This window comes from Lynx canadensis, chromosome B1, assembly GCF_007474595.2.
Source record: "Lynx canadensis isolate LIC74 chromosome B1, mLynCan4.pri.v2, whole genome shotgun sequence".
Taxonomy (NCBI): domain Eukaryota; kingdom Metazoa; phylum Chordata; class Mammalia; order Carnivora; family Felidae; genus Lynx; species Lynx canadensis.
In genome coordinates, this window is record NC_044306.2 from 19,982,884 (window position 1) to 19,994,781 (window position 11,898).

At 43.4% G+C, this 11,898-nt stretch overlaps 1 pseudogene; it reads right to left on the reverse strand.

The window, feature by feature from the left end:
• Positions 1-10,417: 10,417 nt before the first annotated feature.
• Positions 10,418-11,002, reverse strand: LOC115511452 (annotated as a pseudogene).
• Positions 11,003-11,898: the final 896 nt, after the last annotated feature.

An 11,898-nucleotide genomic window follows, 5' to 3' on the forward strand; every position in this document is an offset into this window, starting at 1 on the left:
CATAAAAAGTGAGCCTGATTTTTATTGCCTAGACCCCTAATAAAGGGCAAAGGACCTTCCCTATACCATTGAGAAAGGGTCACAAATATGTCCTGGTTTGGATGAAAATCATTCAGCGCCCTTTCCTCCCAGAATACTGGAGCCGTGGTTAAGTATATGTGCTTTTGAATATCCCCCTCTTCCATTCAAGGATCTGGTAATCTGCTAGATGTTGCAAAATACCTCACCAAGGCTTTTCTTACAACAGCAGATGAAAGAATTTTTAGAAGTGTAAATAAACTTGTCAGAGTGAGGCTGGCGAGGGCCACTTACCTACCATCCTTTCCTTTCTCTCTGCTCCAACTACTTGTATCTGCATCAGACTTACAGGGTGGGGGGTGGGGTGGAACACAAACCCACAATGAAACAAGCTGTTCACTTAGAAGATCAGTTTGCTTTTGTATACACTACCTCTAAGCTAATACATTTCTTCCCCCAAGTGCTACCCCAGAACATAGCTTTCTGACCCACAGACATTTCCCACTCAGCTAGGTTCAAGTTTTTCCCTGTTGAGTAATCACCAGAGATGCTGTTTCCAGCCTGACTAGTTTTGAATGCTCCGGGGCACCTAAAACTGAACTGCTTGCATAAAAGAGGGGAGGGTCACGAAGGCACGCATTCTATAGCGAATCTTGAAAACACCTATGATATTGGGGGGGAAAAAAAAACCTCATTTCTTTTCCCCACGCTAGTACAAAAGACCTCCGTATATTTAAGATCCAAATTAAATCAAACAACTAAAACTCAGTCTGTGCTACTAATTGCTGATCACTCTGTGGTGGAAATTCGTTTGCATCTTTGGTTAGGTTTATTCCTACGTATTTTATGATTCTTGGTGCAGTTGTGAATGGGATCAGTTTGTCTTTCTGTTGCTTCATTATTAATAAGAATGCAACTGATTTTTGTACATTAATTTTGTATCCTGTGACCTTGCTGAATTCATGTATCAGTTCTAGCAGACATCTGGTGGAGTCTATCCGGTTTTCCAAATATAATACGTCATCTGCAAAAAGTGAAAGCTTGACTTCTTCTTTGCCAATTTGGATGCCTTTGATTTCTTTTGTTGTCTGATTGCTGATGCTAGCACTTCCAACACTACGTTACACGACAGCGGTGAGAGTGGACATCCCTGTCATGTTCCTAATCTCAGGGGGAAAGCTCTCAGTTTTTCCCCATTGAGGATGGTATTATAGGTTTTCACTCTTATGTAGATCCTAAGAAAAGTAACAAGACCATGGGGGAGGGGAAAGGGGAAAAAAAAGTTACAGAGAGGGAGGGAGGCAAACCTTAAGAGACTCCTAAAAACTGAGAATAACCTGAGGGTTAATGGGGGGTGGGAGGGAGAGGAAAGCGGGTGATGTGCATTGAGGAGGGCACCTGTTGGGATGAGCACTGGGTGATGTATGGAAACCAATTTGACAATAAATTTCATATTAAAATAAATAAAATAATTTAGTTTTTGAGTCAAAAAAATCATTTGCATTTCATTGACCCATCACCCTCTTCTCCTCACTTCCCAACACTAGGAAGGCTTCTTTGTAGATGCACTTTAAGCTCCTTGGGGATGGCACACAGGAGCATACGTGACCACGGAAAAGGAACCTCAAAAACAGGGAGCTTGCTCAGGCAGCCTGTGCACACTGCAGTTCAAGCCTGACATCAGGCTATTGAAATTGAAGATGGAAAACCCGTATTGAGTCACTTGGTTCTCTCCCTCGAGGGCAGTCGATTATGGGGGACAGCATATTATTTAGGACTTTGGCCAGTTCTATTCTAAAGAGCCCTTCCTTGGAGGCTATTAACTCAAACCTGGCAAGGATTTTATTACAAGTGGAGGGCTTTCTACTGGTTGATCATTTCTTCCACAAAATGCACATTCTCCTGCAGAGATATTAAAAAAAATAAAACTTGCCAAACAACCTGAGAACAGTGTGTTATGGAAAGAGTGTGGAACACGAAGCAAATTGTCCCAAAGTGGTCCCAGATGCTCACTCTGACTTGCCTGGACAACAGCTTGCTAAGACTCCTTTCCTCTCTACTTTCTCCCTGGAAGGAGGGGCTGTAACCAAGCTCAGCTTCCCAAAGGACTTGTGGCCTCATCTCTTTCCTTACAGCAACATCCCACAGACCTCGAGATCCCCAGGTGCAGTTCATGTTCCCAGGCAACACTCATAAACCGCCGAAACCCATATCCAGACTCCTTGGTGCTGAGAGAGGCTGAATATTCCCCACATGTAAGTTTGCTTTCAGGCTCATCCTATGAGAAGGGCAAAGTGCCCGCACTACAAAGCACACATGCTACTCTTCAACACAGCACTTTGGCCCCCGTATTTTCTCCACGGGGAAAAATGGGAGGGTAGGAGACCCTTGTTTTTTCCCTTCTATGGCTTTCTAAGCATTTGCCTTCCCTCAACACAGTAGATGCCCTAACCCACACCATGCTCTAACCTAGTGCGTGACAGAGAGTGACCCAGATGAGACCCTCCTTGAACAAAAACTAAGGACTTGAGAGCCAAAAACTGGGCCAAATGTGTGCTCCAATGCTCATTAGTTATATGAGCCTCAGTTTCTTCATCTAGCAATCATACCTAACCCAGATCCTAAGAGCTAGCTGGTGATAATGTATCCCAAGTAAATGGTTACAGGTGACACATTAAGGAAACTCAGTAAGTGGTAGCTACCATTAGCAGTGTCATTTTTCTCAGCAGTAGACTTTTCAATAGTTTTTAAAATGCAACCTAAAATGTACAGTTTGATGTATTGTACAAAATTAAGTTTTTAAGTTTATTTATTTTGAGAGAGAGAGAGCAGGGAAGGGACAGAGAGAGAGAATCCCAAGCAGGCTCTGCACGGACAATGCAGAGTCCAACCTGGAGCTCAATCCCCCAAACTGTGAGATCACGACCTGAGCTGAAATCAAGAGTGAGACGCCTAACCGACTGAGCCACCCAAGCACCCCAGGAATAAAGCTTTTTAATCCACAGAATAGATAATGATAAAGCCCTGCATACTGGTTATAGGAATGAGGAAGAAAATGAAGAAATGCTCGTCTTGCTCTAGGCACATTAGTGATTGGTGCATCTATCCCGGTAGTCAAGATGCAAACCCAAATGCAGGACATTCACAGAGGCATCAGCTCCAAACGCTCCACTTCTCTCCAAATCTGGCGTGACAGGGGATTGATCTCCTGCAGTCACCTAACACCGTTCATCAGGCTACACAGGAAGCATCCATCACCCCTAAAGGCTAGGTTTTAAATGCTGTGGAACAAGAAAGTGTTCAATTTCAGAGTATATGGGATATGAAGGTGTGACGGGAGTAGGACAGTACAAGAGCCAGAACATTCAGGAACATCCAGTATGGGTGACAATCTTGCAGACACAATGAGGACCAGACCTGGCCTGTTTCTCATCACCATGAAGGCCATAAGCAGAGTTCAGAGATACCCTGGCTTTATTCGTGTATCTCTTAGCACTATTCCCAGGTCTGTAGCCATAAAGCCTTGACAGAAGATTGACAATAAAGGACCAGGAGTTTAAACAGCTTAAAGTAAATTGGCATTGGGTGTTAAAGACCTAGATTCCTCTACCATGTTTGCAGCATCTCAAGTTAAATTAAAATCCAACAATACATCTCAGGGAGACATCGCCTTCTAGGCACACAAAGAAAGCTGAAAGAAAAGGTAACCAATTAAGGGCTGGGTACATTTTAACTAATCTAACTTACACAAAGGGAAGCAAGTTTGGCAGTATTGCTCCAGGCAACATAGTATTTAAAGCACTTTAAGTTGAAGGAGCACTGGATTATGTTAAATCGATCAGCTAATAAAGATGACATTTATAAATTTTAAATGCCAACTAAAAGAGCCTCCAAGTGTATAAATCAAAAACATATAGATGTATGGCAGAAATCCAGGTTTTGAATCCACTGCTATCAACGTCTAACAGATGCCCAATTCAAAAATAAAACAAGGACACCCCCCCCCCAAAAAAAAAGTAATGTCACTAATGAGGTAGAACTAATAGAATCTGCCAACTTCTTGATCTTAGAAGTACAAGTCTCATCCTATTTTATACTCTTGGTCCATATACAATCACCAACTGTGAAAATAAAATTATCAGTCTATTTCAAGGAATTATTATGGCAAAGAGCTGATAAAAATAGTTGCCCAAATGAACCGTTATACTGCTAAGTGATGGGGATGTACATGATGACTTAACTACTGCTTGCAGGCCCCACTAGGCCCCCTAATTCAGATATTTGTGTTTTAACTTTTACAACCTTCTGGGCTGCCATAATCATTTTATAGTTTGCTATGGAACTGTACCAAGTCTATAAAATCTGAAAAAGCCCTCAAAACTCTACATATGTGGATGGTCACTGGACCTAAGAATTGCTCTCCACGTTTTGCACCAAATTCTTAACCAATTAAACATTAATACTCCACGTTCCCAGAGACGTGAATGAAAAGGACCCACCGGAGGACTGCTGAGCTGACACTCAGCACCTCCCGTAATTTTGCATGTGAGTTCTGCCTTTCAGTTCCCCCATTAACACATTAAATAGGTATCCTTTTTAAAAATTATTTTCTGTATACCTTATGAATCCAAATACCAAAATGATTTCACCACAAGGATGGGAATCTTTTCCAAGTATGTTGTGAATGACAAAAAGCACATCGCTCAGTTGAACCCTCAATGTGCAAATCTAGCGGACATCAGGAATAGCAGGATCCTGAGTGTGTAGACAGGACCATACAACTTGCACAGCCGTTAATTGTTCCTGCAAAGCAAACTGCTCAGTAAATTAGTAGCTGTTTTTCTTTTTCCTCTTTTCTTGTTGACATTTGAACCATCATTGCCACCACCACCCCTCCCCACTAATCAATCAGGTCATTGCATGAATTGAGGGACAGACATCTTGTCACCTGTCTCCTCTCTATCCAGAAGTGATTTGCCAGAGTAGCAGAGCTCAGGAAGCTGGATTCACCATAAAGGTTATTTTGTGTACAGGAGGGGAGGTGAATGGTCAGATGGGTGAAACAGGTGATGGGGATTCAAGAGTATGCTTACCGTGATGAACACTTAGCAATGTATGGAATTTTCCAATCACTCTATTGTACACTGTATGGTAACTATACTGTAATTAAAATTTTAAAAACCTCATTAAAAAAATTAATAGTTACTTTGTGGACATTTTCCTCTGACATACACCTGTGTTTGTGTTTTAATGAGGACAAATTAAGGACCCCTGTGGGTCACAGACTTCTCTAATAGCCAAGGGTGGCTCCATAGAACACAAAAGCATTGATTTATGAAGCCCTTCAGAAAACTAGTATTGTTTTTGTGGGCGCTATAGAGTAAATTTTCAAGGAAATACAAAGACACATTCTCCACAAAGATATATATGCAAATGCCCATGAATACAAGCTTGTGCGCTATGGCAATAATAATAAAAAGCAAACAAAACAGGAACCGAATTTACCCTCTCCACCTCCAAGCTTCCCCCCTCTGAAAATGACTCCAAAAAATTATCAGATATAATTATCTCCTATAAAATCAATCTCAAAAGATTAGGGACAGACCCTATAACTTCCTAGATTTAACTCATTATGAAATAATTCAGTAAGATATCTATGTAAATCATAACCTTTGGAGCTCCAAATGTATCTAGTTCCTTTGACTACCCTAGGAGAAAAATTCTGAACGGTGGACTTCTTTTATGTTTCAAGGCATGTGAAATGACTGTGCAGAGGAATATAAAGTAACAATTTATGCTTGTTATAAATCCATTCCTACAACCCTGCAGGTTCTGGTTCAAGATGGCGACAGTAGGAAGATCATGAACTCGCCCTCCCATGGATGCACCTCATCTACAGCTACATAGTGAAAACCTTCCTCTGAAAAAAACCTAAAAATTCTCTAAGCAACTCGTAAGCATCTACCAACCTAAGGCCCATACGGAAGCAGGAGAGTCTAAGTCTCAATTTCTTCATCAACCACACCTAGGGCGGCAACCCACAGTCAGGAGGGAGCTGAAAAGCCAGAGCTTCTCCCTGGGAAGCGAAGGGTTTAAACCCTCCGTCACACACAACTTTTAAAACCTGCACCTGAGCGATGAGCCCCCAAAACAGGGAGCTTTGCAAACCAACAGGGTTCACGTCCCCAAGGCGAAAACCATCTGAGAAATCGGCTCCGAAGGGGCTCACGCCCTCCAACTCACCTGCCCAGGACTCCGCGCCGATGCAGTTCAGAGGCACGTGGAGACTTGACGTGAATAAGGTCCATTTGCTAATTTTTTATTTATTGACTTATTTAGTTTTGAGGGGGGGGGAATGGGGCGGGGGGGGGAGGGAGAGAGAGAGAGGGGAGAGAGAGAGGGGAGAGAGAGAGGGGAGAGAGGATGGAGAGTAGGAGGGAGCAAGATGGTGATGCGAGACCAGCGAGGAGAGAGAGAGGGGGATAGAGAGACCTGGGAGATGCTCGGACGAGAGATTAGAGACGAGAGCGGTTAGAAGAGAGAGAGGACAGGGTCGAGATGCGTTGCTTCTGATAGTTGAGACTCGAGCGGATCGGTGAGGACCGAGTTCGTTCTCTGGAGAGGAGAGGGGAGAGCGAGAGAGGGGAGAGAGAGAGGAGAGAGCGAGAGAGAGGAGAGAGAGGGGAGAGAGAGAGAGGAGAGAGAGAGGAGAGAGCGAGAGAGAGCGAGAGAGAGGAGAGAGCGAGAGAGAGGAGAGAGAGAGGAGAGAGAGAGAAGGGCATGCGCACTTGCGCCTGCTCTCAGGCAAAGGAGTGGGGGAGAAGGAGAGGGAAAGAGGTTTAAGCAGGCTCCACAGCCGGGCGGAGCCCCAAGGCGGGGCGTGATTTCAGCACAGTGAGATCAAGACGTGAGCGCAAATCAGGTGTCAACACTTAACCCACTGAGCCGCCCAGGAATCGCTCATTTGCTAATTTTAAAGCACCTGAAAGGCATGCATCTAATTGAGCACATATCTAACAGGCTGCTAGGTGGCAGGCACCATCGTCTTCCTTTTCTTTCAAGTGCCCTCTACACCTCCCCCTTTGCCTGGGTCCAGCTGACAGGTGTCATCTTCTTCCCCCACGCCCCGCTTTCTTTCTCTTTTTCCTGGCTGGCACCATCTACAAGCTCTCCCTTTGCCTTATTGCATTCAATGGATGCCATTTTTGTCTTCTCCGTCTGCCGCACTCCAGAGTGCCATTGTCTCCCGGAAGGGATCTCTTACCTTCTTCTGGTGCCCTGGTTTCTGCAACTGCTGCCCAGAGGACACGCTGTTGATCACGTGGGGCCAGTGGGCATAATTAACCCTTTTTAATTACCCTAGTTAGCCTTTCCAGAATCCTTGGAGTGTGGACACTATCTTTGCACTCTCCAAAGCTCCGGAGTGCCAGTACCTACCGCAGGGAAGCTTTTACATACATCCGGTGCTCCAGATTTTATGTCCACTGCCTTGGTTTTTGTGACTGCTGCCTAGGTGATGCCCCTTGGTCATCTGGCTCTGGGTGCCAGGGAAGGAGGGTGGGCTTGTGTTCTTGGATCCCGTGGGATTGTGACAACCAGATAGAGTTCTTGGCTGGCTCGACCCCCAGGACACTGCACAGACAGCAGAAAGAACACACCCCCAGTCTATCTGTGAAAGAGGCCTGTTTGCTTGTCCAGAAGCTTCAGGCTTAGGAGCAGGTTTCACGTCTTGCTCGTATCTCCCAGATCGGCGTTTATGCACTCTCCTGGAGCCCCAATTTTTGCCAATTTCTACTGCCCCAATTTCTACTGCTACCAAGGGACCTCCAGATCACCTGGCTCTGGTAGGCAGCAGAGTTGACGGTTGTGGTCCTACAGGACTGTATATATATTCAAACTTTAAAAGCTTCTCCCTGAGGGTCTGGCTTCAAACAGTCTGCCTCTAGGTGTGGAATGTCAACCTTCCCTTTGGGACACTGAATGGGTTTGGCACACTCTCAGCTACAGGGTTGAGGATATATTAAAGATGTGACAGGCTGCTTAGACAATCACAAATGTTTGAGAGAATACCTAGAGCGAGAGCAGGGTGAAATGATGAGGTCCATCACCTATACAAGGCCACTCCTTTACCACCGAGAGGTGGCTATTTCATCTAATGCATAGAAACCAACAGAGAGTCCAGAAAAATGGAGAAAGAGAGATAGGTGCCAAAAGGAAAGAATAAGATAAAAGCCCAGGGGAAAACCTCAATTAATGTAGATAAGTAATTTACCTGATAAAAAAAAAGCTCAAAGAAATTGTCATAACAATGCTCACTGAACTCAGGAGAAGAATGAACACAGTGAGAACTCAAACAAAGAGAAAATATAAGTGCCAAAGCGAATCAGAGAGCTGAAGAACATAATAACTGAACTGAAAAATAAATCCATTCCTGCTTAAATCCCAGAAACATGGGACGACATAATGAAAAGCCCAATGGTCTAGAAGTTAGTACTTCTTCAGTCCAGTCATCAATTGCTCCTGAGTTAGAACATGCCTCTTTGTCAATTGGGTGTTAAACCAGTTATTATCTTACATGCCTCACAGAGTTAATACACTTTACTTTGAACTTGCTACCAAATAGTTCCTAGGACTCTATCTGTAGTTCGTCCCACAAATAGAAAAGTAGGCTAAAGACATACAGAGAAGTCAACCAGGACAGAAGACCATGTTCTCCTTTTGCTTATGGTCTCTACCATCCTGCTTTCCTTCCTTCCTTCCTTCCTTCCTTCCTTCCTTCCTTCCTTCCTTCCTTCCTTCCTTCCGTGTGTCAGGATGATTGGAAGAATTAGAGACACTTGTAGAAAAAAACATGTTCATGGTTTATTTCTCTCCTTCAACAAACAAAAAGCTATGAGTTCTGCTTTATCACATCCAGTATTCAGAAATTTACATTTCAACGTTGAGGCACTCACTGCTAAGGAAGCATAACCTATTGAATGCAATGATAGCCCATACCTGTTGCTCTGACCTTCCAGCTCCTTCTCCTCAGGTACAGCCCATTAACTTGACACCATAATTTATTTGCCTATGAGAAGACATCCTAGACAGCCTAGAAGCATTGTGGGTAGGCTAGTCCACTATGACTGTGGGAAATAAAGGATTTGGCTTGAGAAAGCAAGCAGGAGTTGTAACTGCCAGCTGCCATAACCAACTTCATCACAGACTGCCCCAAAGGAGCAGAAGTTGTTAGCTTCTCCATGGACTCCCAGGAGAGGTTTAGCCTATGGGGAAAGACAGGAAGTGAATTCTTTCTCAATAATCTAACTTTGGCCACCACAGGGTTGGTAAGACATTCCCCCAAGGGCTGAGAGACGGCGTCCAGGGGCACTGGAACTCCTAGATCCATCTTCAAGCTTCATGCCCTTGCTTTATCACAGGGCTGTTAGTCCTCAAAAATCATCAACTCCCCAAGCAGTTGAAGTCCCACCCCAAGCAGGAAACTGCCTGCCCAAAGGCAACACAATCATGATTTTTTTAATGCATAATTGCAATTCATCTTCACATTATTATTTAAGTTTTTTGATAATACAGCCTTATTCTTATTAGTATCTTAAGATACTTATTAGTATTTATACAAACAAGCTGCAACTGCTAATTAAAAAATAGGGTTTTTTTAAATTTGTTATTTATTTTTGAGAGAGGCAGAGTGTGAGTGGGGGAGGGGCAGTGAGAGGGAGACACATAACCTGAAGTAGGCTTAAAGCTCTGAGCTATCAGCACAGGGCCCAATGCGGGGCTTGAACCCAGGAACCACGATATGATGACCTGAGTGGTGGTCAGACACTTAATGGACTAAGCCACCCAGGCACCCCAAAATAGGAGGGGTTTTTTCCTCAATAAGAGTATATTTTTTTAATTAATTAATTTTGAGACAGAAACAGCACCATGCATGTGCAAGCACGAGAGGGAGAGAGAAAGTCCCAAGCAGGCTCCACCCTGTCTGCACAGAGCCCAATGTGGGGCTCGAACCCATGAACCATGAGATCATGACCTGAGCCAAAACCAAGAGTTGGATGCCTGACCAACTGAGCCACCCAGGCGCCCCAAGAGTACATTCCTTACAAGGACACTATTTGAATAAGAATTCCATACAAATAGAATATATACTTAATGCAGGAAAGCAAGGAAGGGTTTTACATTACACAAAACATTCAGTTGGTTCAATCACCGTGAATGAGGCTTCTAACCAAATACTGTTTTTTTCCCAAACACTTATTTTTTATATTTATTATAAATATTGCAGTCAGTTCAGTATATGCCAACAATCACGCCGTTTTTAATATTTAGTAGCATGAAACACACTTACCTGTTTCCAAAGGGATGTGTGATGTGGGCTTCATTTCAGAGGGCAGAAGTGATTGAATTACTGTCTGCTCTTTAATGTTCCAACTAACCATTCCATTGTCTCATCAAGGCCAATGCCTTTGGTTGCTCAAGTTTTTACTCTCTTCCATTTCAGTCCTTCCACACAGGTAACCCAAGTGAATTTGTCATCTCTGAGACAGTCATGGCTGTTCCTTGTCCTGCTTCCTTGCAAACGCCACTAAAAATGGCTTTTCTCAGTCCTTCTTCCCCCAACATGGCATCTAACTCTCAACACCAACTGGGTCCCTGTCACAACCGTCCACTACAGAAATGACTACATCTGTGCTTGAATAATAACATCTAAAGTACGGCCTGATACTTACTTATCTGTCCTCCTAAATCCCAGACTTGGAATTTAAGGCTCTTGTATATTACTGTGTCAACTTTACATCCAATAGTAGGAATAGTAGCTACAACTTCTCCAACCTGCAATCTGCACGAAATCATAGTTTTTCCTGGCCCGTTTAATGCCCAGATTAAAATCCTCGTTTCCCAGGTTCCAAACAGACTGGAAAAGATACTGGAGAAAAAGCCACCCATGATGAACCACCTGGCGGCCCTTGTGGGTTCTCGGAGACCCGCCCGGCTCAGCAGCGCCTCCTATTGGAGCCTTGGCGCCGCCACCTCCGCTCGCCTTGGCCTTGCGACTCCAGCTCTGGCTCCAGGGCGGTGTCCTTGAAGTCCAGTCCACCGGCAACTTCCACACAGAAACCTCTAACACAGCCTTATTTTGACTTAAACTCTTAGAGGTGTTCTTTCAGGCTAACAATTTCTACCTTTATTTCAGCTCAAAATATTTTTGTTTTTTTTTTTAAAGCTATGGTAAAATGAATAGAATCAAGTACCATATAACTCCATTCTTGGGGACGGCATGAATACCCAGATTTTCGTTTTATCATATATCTTCAGAAATCACCAGGCCACGTGAGCACTTTAAAACTTTTACTGGAAATGAATGCACCAATATACTGTGGTGGGGCTACATTGATTTTCATTTTATTCTTTATGCTTTTATGCATTTTCCCAATTTTCTAAAGAAAAGTTGTTATGGAAGCTGTAACTACCTTTTGAAAATATATACATTTAATAATATGAAATTGCTATTATATGGAACATTCTAGAAAAAAAGATGAAAGCCCCAGCAGGGCTTTCTATATGTCAAAACTACTTAGAAGGTACTCAGTACACAAGTACTCTAGATCTCCTCGGGCAGCAGTTAAGTAAAAAACTTGAATTCACTAATTATAACAGAAAAAAAAACTGAATTATAGAACAATTGATGATTTGTCTAAGATGGACAGGTACTCGTGGGCACTCCTGGGGGGAGGAAAAAAAAAGAACCATGTGTAACTCCTATTATTTTGACCACTCCACATTTTGCTCCAGAACTTTCTACATCACCATTAGAGAGAGCATGGTATGGAACCACTCTGAAAAAGTCTTAACTTCCCCACCAGCTTTCCTTCCTTTTTC